Source organism: Lytechinus variegatus, chromosome 11, assembly GCF_018143015.1.
Source record: "Lytechinus variegatus isolate NC3 chromosome 11, Lvar_3.0, whole genome shotgun sequence".
In the NCBI taxonomy this organism is placed as follows: domain Eukaryota; kingdom Metazoa; phylum Echinodermata; class Echinoidea; order Temnopleuroida; family Toxopneustidae; genus Lytechinus; species Lytechinus variegatus.
This window is the reverse complement of record NC_054750.1, coordinates 34,586,979-34,596,178: the sequence shown is the minus strand read 5'-3', so window position 1 is coordinate 34,596,178 and position 9,200 is coordinate 34,586,979.

Below are 9,200 nucleotides of genomic sequence, written 5' to 3'. Positions count from 1 at the left end.
TCCAGTCATCTTGGTGATTACTTTTATAACAAAAGATAAAACAAAGTTACAAGCGCGGACCCGGGGTGGGGGGGGGGGGTCTGGAGACCCAGAAGAAATTTTCTTGCCAATCTAGATTAATAAGAAAAAAAACAGTCCTGATGCGTGAAAGGGCAGCGCAAAATAATTGTTCTCCCATAGATTCAGTTCTTTCGAATGGTACTGAGTTGACTACAATTTGCTTTAAAACATCGAAGTGATCATCAGATCAGGTATTCATTTAGCCCAATATGGCCAATGCTACATTTCATATTTTTAAATAAATACAATAGAAATTGGGTGATGTCATCACCACTCGTCGGTTCTATCGTTTGCATAATGTGGAAATAACCGTTTTTTAGGAACCAAAGTAAATTTTCTAATACTATAAACTACTTTACAGATTTTTTTTGATGAAATTCTAAGTGTTAGATTGAGCCCACCCCTCCCAATGCTTTTAAGCAAATGTTTTATTTCTTCTTTTTCTTTTTTTAATGTAACAAGCAAATAAGGTTTCACGACAAAATGAAGTTTATATTTGATCTCGACAAATTTGACAAGCGAAAAAAGAAAGGGTTTCGTTACAAAATCTTTGTAAATTTCCTTGAAATTTCCTTCCCAAAGTTTCAGGGGGTGCTGCCCAGAAGCGGATCTAGAGGGGAGTTGGGGGGTTGCACCCCCCCAAAAAAAAAAAATCCTGGGACCATTTTTTAAAAATCTTATCTGTTTTTTTTAACGGCTTATTTCGAAAGGGTGGGTGCTGTCGCGTTAGGGTGCGTCAACGCGAACGCGAAGATTCGTCCAAAGCCCCCCCCCCGTTTGGACGAAAGGGTGTGTTTAATAATAATGAATAAATGAATAAATAAATAAAAATACAAATATTTATAAGAAAGCTGAATATAAGGTATTTTGCCAATTTGCACGTAAAATAGTGGATTTTCAATCATTTAAAGCATTGACAATTTGAGGAAAAGAAAGAAAAGTTCAACTAATAATAATAATGATAATAATAATAATTTTCACCCCAAAGAGTGAATTTATGGAAATGAATTTGGAGTGAAAAATTGGCGCCAAGTGGCTTATTGCAAGGGTGGATTTCTGATTTTATTATCATAATTATTATTATTATTATCATTATTATTATTATTATCATTATTATTAGTTGAACTTTTCTTTCTTTTCCTCAAATTGTCAATGCTTTAAATGATTGAAAATCCACTATTTTACGTGCAAATTGGCAAAATACCTTATATTCAGCTTTCTTATAAATATTTGTATTTTTATTTATTTATTATTATTAAACACCTTTCGTCCAAACCGGGGGGCTTTGGACGAAAGGGCGCGTTCCAGTGAACGCGACGCGACGTAGCGCTCCCGACGCACCCTTTCGGCTAAACCGGGGGGGGGGGGGGCTTTGGACGAATCTTCGCGTTCGCGTTGACGCACCCTAACGCGACAGCACCCACCCTTTCGAAATAAGCCGTTAAAAAAAACAGATAAGATTTTTAAAAAATGGTCCCAGGATTTTTTTTAAAAGGCTAACAGTGCTTATTCCAAGGTCCCCAATTCTTTGTATCTGTGTTGTTAACTGGCCTTACATTGCAGGAAAATGCAACTTAATTTTACAAATTTTCATGGGGGTTAATTTGGCAACGACCTCTATACCAAAAATAGTGGTGTTTTAGATGCAAGAAAACGCCATTTTCACACACAAATTTTCAAAAAATTTCCCTACTGTGGGAGGGGGGTGTCCCCCCTCCCACAGTAGGGAAAATTTTCCCCCCTCGCTCGCTCCGCTCGCTTGGACTCGGTCGCTACGCTCCCTCGCATACCACCCCAACCCCCCCCCCTTTATAAAAATCTGGATCCGCCCCTGCTGCCTATGGAAAATATCACGCAGCACCCCACGGCCATGGGCGAACCTCCTCCTTTAAGGAACGTCCACTACGCCTTCAAGGCTGAAAAGAATTTTATCGACACTTTTTGTACATAGACTTGCAAAAGCACGCGTAGATTTTTTTTCAATATTCATGAAGACATGCTTTTGTTTAACCGGAATAATGCAAATTTTTAACAATCAATAACTTCGTTACTTATTATCAGATTTTGATCAAAATTAATTTCCAGCATTTTGATCAGGGAATATTACTCTATTTAGTGGGATATACATATCTTCAGCCCGGAGCATCCCTTTAAAGAGCGATATTTTCCAATTTTAGAGACCTTTTCAATTTATTGTATCTAGGTATCGGCACATAATCATTTATACTAATTACTTATGCGTGTGAATATTTTATGAAAGGGAAGCAATACAAATTTTCAGCAATTATAATAATGCAAAGAAGCCTTCATGCACCACAGAATTCGAAATTAACTTTATTTCATCCTAACGTTTGTTTGTAGTCAAGGCAACCTAGTATATTCACAACAAAAAGAAAAGCAACAAATATGATGAGACTGTTTGAAAACCTATACAGGGGACGATAATAGAAATTTATATTTACTCTCTTTTGAACTAGCTGTATTTTTTCCTCGACATTGCTCCAAAGTATTAATGTTTTCACTCAACATTAACTCTATGATCCACTCTTGATATCAACCTATTTCATTTTACTCAGATTTGAATCTTTGAAAAGTAAACACTACAAAGATTAGATGAGACAAAACAGAGAAAATTTGAAATCGCTCAATTGCAATTCGAACACTATTATTTTGGTCAAATTTCGTTACCTGATTTCTTGCTTTTTCGAACTCTTGAACCATGAAAGGGCAACGTAAAATTAGCCAGGGCCCTAGGAACGATTTTATTCAGTGGGGTTGCTGAAATCTCTCCTCAAGGGGGGGGGGCACACAATTGAGTTTTCCATTGTTACACACACACACACACACTCACACACACATGTGTGTGGGGGAGGGGTGTGTGCATGGGTGTCGATCGGTATTCTTGGTTGGGGGATGATTGACACAAATGTTCTTGCTGATGTGGTTTACGGTACACCATGTGGAGTATTATAGAAACAGTGGATAGAAGAAGAGAAGAAGTGGATAGGCGAGAAAGTGGAGATTTGAGAGCAGAGTATTCTTTCTTGAAAATAGTCCTAAAAAGGACTGTAAACCAGAAGGAATGTTGAGTGAGAACAGCTTGAGTTGTAGAGCTGATGAGGAGATGCTGGCTTGAGTCGGCGAGTAGAGATGATGATCTCTACTCGCCGACTCAAGCCAGCATCTCTTCATCAGCTCTACTCACAGTGCTAGCTCACATAGGCGGCGGAAGCGGGGGGGACGTGTCCCCCCCTAAATTTGAGGAGGGGGGGGACGGTCCCCCCTAAATTTGTAGTTGATGACCTTTTTTTTTTTTTTTTTTTGCTTGTCAATTTATTTTCTTACGCGTCCCCCTAGAATTTTTAGGTTGAGAACCTTTTTTTTTTTTTTTTTTGCTTGTCAAATTTTTTTCTTGGGTTGTCCCCTCCTAACATTTTTGGCTTCCGCCGCCAATGCTAGCTCATAGGCCTTTATTTATATTCTTTTACAATCGAGACACCTGAAAAGGGATATTTAGATAATCTTAAATGAAATACAAAAAGATAATAGGTAGGCCTATTTGAGAAATAGTGCGAGCGCACAAAATGTTTCAAATGTTGATTCACACCACAACACGGACATTTTCCAGAGCACTTTAAAAAAACCCATAAATTAGTAAATCAAACAAAATAATGAAAGATCGATGTCCGAGCTGAATGATGTTTTGTATATTGATATCAAAACTTGATATTTTAAACTACATATCAGCCTATTGAGCAAGATATGTATCTAATGCGAGAGTGATGCGAGAGCGAAACATTAATATAGTGACATTAAATGTTTTCCAAGTCTTCTCCTGACCTTGTTTTATTCACTCGTCTTCCGCCTTTTATGTTTCGTCTTCCTTTTCCCCTTTTCTACCCTTTTTCTTTCCCGTTTTCCCAATTTATTCGCTCTGGGGAGGGGGTCCTTGGGCCCCCTGGATCCGCCTATGATGTTATGATTGCTATGATGAACACGATGCATATCTATTTAGAAATGAATGCGAGCGCGAAGCGCTAGCTGAAAACTTTATAATGATGAAATGAAAAATGTTCAGTTGTCTGGTTAGAATATCAATTATTTTCAGCTTGTGCTTCCGTTCGCATAAAAAAACTGTGAGGTCGGGATGCGTATATAACTAAACAATTCATTGATGCCAGCGTGAGCTCAATCTTTTATATACTGACTTAAGAGGGACACTTTTAAGGTATAATTCCTATTATAATTGCTTTTATTTTTTCTCTTTTTTTCTGTTTCTTATCCCTTTTTTTCGCCACATGGGGGGACAAAGTATTTGCCCCTTGGATCGGCCTATGTATGTTGACTTGAAAAACACTAACACTTACATGTGGCATTGATGGAGAGGATGAATACCTCATTAATAAAATATTGCGAGCCGCGAGCTGAATTTGATAATCACCCTTGTGTGACCCTGAACAGGATATCTATCTCGCTAAACAGACTTGAAACTCGAAAACATTGTGTTTGTCTAGTATCGTAAAAACGGGATATTTTAATTCAGCTGCATTAATTTAAGCATTTGGGCAAGACATATATTTCACTATAAACAGGCATTACGAGCAATGTTGCGCCCCCGGTCGAAAATGAATTTGCATGAAGCCCCCTAAGTTCAAGGTCAATTTGGCGCCCTCGGTTGAACATAAATGTGGCGCCCCCATATGAAATATAACTTTGCCCCCCCCCCCCCCTCTGAAACATGTATTTGTCGCATTATGGTCAAAATTCAAATTAGCGCTCCCCTAGTTCGAACATCAATTTGGTTCCCCGCTAGATCGAACATCAATTCTGCGCTCCCATAGTTCGAACATCAATTTGGCACCCCCTCCCAGTTTAAACACCAGTTCGGCGCCCCATAGTTCGAACGTCATTTTGGCGCCGCCTAGTTCGAACATCAAATCGATGTCCGGGTCATCATCTCCCTATTTCGTTTCCCATCTGATTTTCTTTCTTTTTTTTTCTTTCTCATATCCTAATTCCCCTTCCTTTCTCTCTTTCTCCCCCCCCCCTCTTCCTCTCCCCTTTTCTTCTTCTCTTCTTTTCCTTCCTCCTCTCTCTCTCTTTAACATGTACATCTGATAACACGTTTTATTAAAAGCTACATAACTTTTTTATTCCTTATTCATTTTTCGACTCACCCACAGAGATAGAAAGATCTTTTTGTGCGACTTTTACGGAAATTTTAAATTTTGATATCATTTTGTGAAAACAGTTATATGCATGCCACCATGAATATTACAATTAGGTGGGCTGATGATGTCATGTCTCCACTTTCTCTTTTCTTTCCCTATTACAAGAAATCATGTTTTTAAAAATATCTTTATATATATGTGTATGATATGCCTTTCTTGTAACAAAACATATCACGCATTAAATATGTTAATTCATTTTTTTTTCATTCTTCGTGATCAGAATTTTAAGAAATAAAAAAAAAAAATAAGTGGAAATAAAACATCATCAGCTTGTTCCTTGCATATTCATGAGGGCATGTACAGAAAAGTTTGACTGAAATGATGCAAAGCTTTAAAATATCATATAACTTTGTTATTCCTTGTCAAATTTTCATTTTCGTTTTTTGTTCATCTGTTTTTAATTCTCATGTTCAAACTTTGTTGAAAAAAATTGCTGCTATAAATATTGTTCATAATTTGTGTTTTGGGTATCTTTGTTAAGAGGAAATATTTCTTTGAAGTCATTTGTTTGAGTTTTGTAAAACATTTGTAATGTAGGTCAAACTTTTGATCGAAACATGCAACCAAATCGTCAGCGATTTTACGAACTGCCACTAACCTCTGTTAGTCTCCAAAACATGATTTCGAGATAATCGTATTCAAAGTATGGATTTTTTCCAGTGCTCAAAACTTCATGTAAGAAATTATCTATACAAATCAAAGCATACATACTATCATTAGATAATACACAAAATTTTGTTTACAATTCAAATTCATTTTCTCAATATTTAAAATGAAGCATAGGTATGCATCTAAAAACTGTTAATTACAAAAAAAAAAAACAGGGGGTTATGGTCACTTCATAAAACCATACACATCATGTGCATAGATTTTAACAGCACAAATTTTCAGAATCTTTCCAAATATTCAAAATACTTAATTTACCAAGAAAATGACCGAAAATTAGGTTAGTGCAGTTCAAAAAAACAACTGATGAAATAATTATATTTACCTAACAATACTTGCCTTTTTTACACTTTATTTTTGTTTGAGCCAAATCGTTTTTTTTTAAGTCATGATAAAGCCGATGATCAAAGATTTAATGTGATAATACATGTACGGGTTTACAAGAAGATGTGGTTTAATCAGGTCAAGATCACACTTTTCATAGACTCAGAACATTTTGCAGATTGAAAAAAGGAATACTGCACTTTGATTGGTCAAAGAGACCACACATCCACCCAATTTCCAATAGTTTCCATGCTACGGCCCCTCCAATGTGACACTCCTCATGAGGTAATCTCTTCAAACTACCTGCACCTTATTCAGCTTATCGAAACTCTGGATTTCCTGCTACTCTGAAATTCCAGAAATTTTGTCTTGATGGGAAAAGGGTGATCTTGACCCGATTAGAAGTTCCCACGTATCAAGAGTTACATTGTGAGAAAGTACAGACTCACATCTTTGTGATATAAATATCATTGCGGCTCTTTTGTTGTTTTTTGCTCAATTTGCAAAAGTATACAGAGGAAGAAAAATCAATTTTGGGGTATCTTTACAGGACCGAAATTCAAATATTTATCGAAATGATTTAAACAAAATAAATGACCGATATACACGAGTAACACTTTCTCTTTACAATGGTGCAAATGACATTCAATTAAACTTGAGGATAAAGTGGTTAAATTTTTAGAGGAAAAAATATGAAAATCTTACGATTCACAAGATTTTGTAGGCAGGAGCATTAAGCTACGAGATAGATGATTTGGAAGCATCTGGCCTATTTGCTGATTAGCATAGGGACCTACAGGCTACCTGGGGTGATTTCCTAGAATGCAATGAAAATAAGACAATGATATGAATTATGGTAAGGTTTTGAACCTTCATTTAAACCAAATATAATTAGCATTTTACATTGTGTATCAAAAATAGACACTCTGAAATATTCCTATAAAATGAAGAATAAAAAATAATAATTGGCTTTTCTATAGCCCAAATCAAATCTACATGTAATTGCTTCACAATTATTATTACCTGGTTGCTGGATTCATAATAGCTTTTTTTGCAGCCTGTTAGGTGCAGTCTTGCTATAAAACCAACCACAATGATGGTTCTTTCCTACCGATATACTCTACTGGTAAGCTGCAGAAATCCATGAAACTTGCTTTCCAGTATTTTGGCTTCCAATGTCTTTAAATCAGTCAATGAAAAGGGTTGATAAAATTGTTTCTTATATTAGCTGCCTTGCCTTGGCTATCAATTGCTTGTGCTCATTACATGTACATGTACTTTTTTTTTTACCTTCGAAGGCCTAATATATAGCATCCATGAAGGATACAGTCAGTGCAAATTAGCAAGGCTGGCTAAATGGGGGTGCATTTTTAAGGTTTCCCATATTCATAATCACTAAACCATCAAAATCAGGGTTAAGTTCCAATTAATGGTAAAAAGTATACATAGATGGCATTTTTTTTGGTTTGGGGAAGGGGATTTAATAGTTGTAAAAAATGAGTGAAGTAATCTATATAATAGTTGTAAGAGCAAAGTCAATCAAATGTTTTTAGCATTAAAAAAATCAGTGAATAATGATCATTTCACATGAAGTTTACAATGAATTGGTTTTCTTAGGGAGCCGACCCCTCATGGCGGTGAGCCACCAAAGAAGGGAAAGAAAGAATGTCCCATTTGCCAGTTAAGAGTAACACGGCTCGACAATCACTTAAAGATGAAACACAAGGTACCGAGAGGTAGTGGTGCAATGCGGGATGCTTTAACTTCGAATAAAGGTTTGTTTTCTCCTCTTGGATTCTTAAATATTAGATATTTCCCTTCAAGACAGAGTTAATGGGCATTTGAAACTAAAGCGAGAAGCTGTACAATTAATATTTGCTTAAAGACATTTCTTGGTTTCCAGGATTCCTGAAGACTCCCAAAAAATTTTTCATGCAAAGGAAATAACATCAAATAAAGCATTCTATTTTTCATCTAGTAACTATGTTTGTATGGCATATTTCACTAATTAAAATGAATGATCTTATGATGAAATTGACATGAGATGAGAGTAAAAAACATTTAAATAGAAAGGAGTACAAAAGATATTTTTGTTTCTAAACCTATAATACTTACCAAAATTTTCTCTGAAATTTCATGATGATAGTCATTCCTTCAGTATCCGATCAACAGTATCTCAAAGAAATAAAAGATTTTGAATTTTGACTTAATGTAAATATCTCGTTATTGTTATTCATAAGATAATTAATGCATCACTCTCTTTTGATAACAATGTTCCACAAGATTATGTCCTAATTTCGCATCTTAATTCACTTATAACGAATTTCATCTTTGGAGTAATTAATAGAAATTAGAATGGAATGCATTCAATCATTTCAATTAATGAGAATTTTTTTATGCATTTCATAAAGACTTTTGTTGAAACCAAAGTTTGGGAATATGGCACGCATAATGTGCATGTCAATTTGCATTAAAATCTGTGATCACATTTCAGACAATATACATGTATATCTACACTGTAAAGAAGGTAGATTCTAACTACAACTCCACCCCCCCCCTCCTCCCCACCTGGAGTGGTGAGATGAGCCTTAATATATCCTAGCATTTTTAGGGTAGAAAAAGACAAACCTTCCATATCAAGCCCATTACTCTAATCAAGATAGAATGATTTCTTTGAAATTAAAATTATCAGTCATGAATACATAGAAATAAGTAACTGCAAACTTATGCCCAAGTGTATGTTGCGATTTTGTGGTTTTGTTTTCTGGATAACTAGTAAAAAGGGATATGACACCCAATGTGGAGACCTTTGCACTATACGTGTCGATGACTGGCTTGAGTGATGAGACCACCAAAGACTACATAGGAATGTTTGGCAACATCACAAGAATGGCAGGGGGAGATCTCCGAGCGATGTTC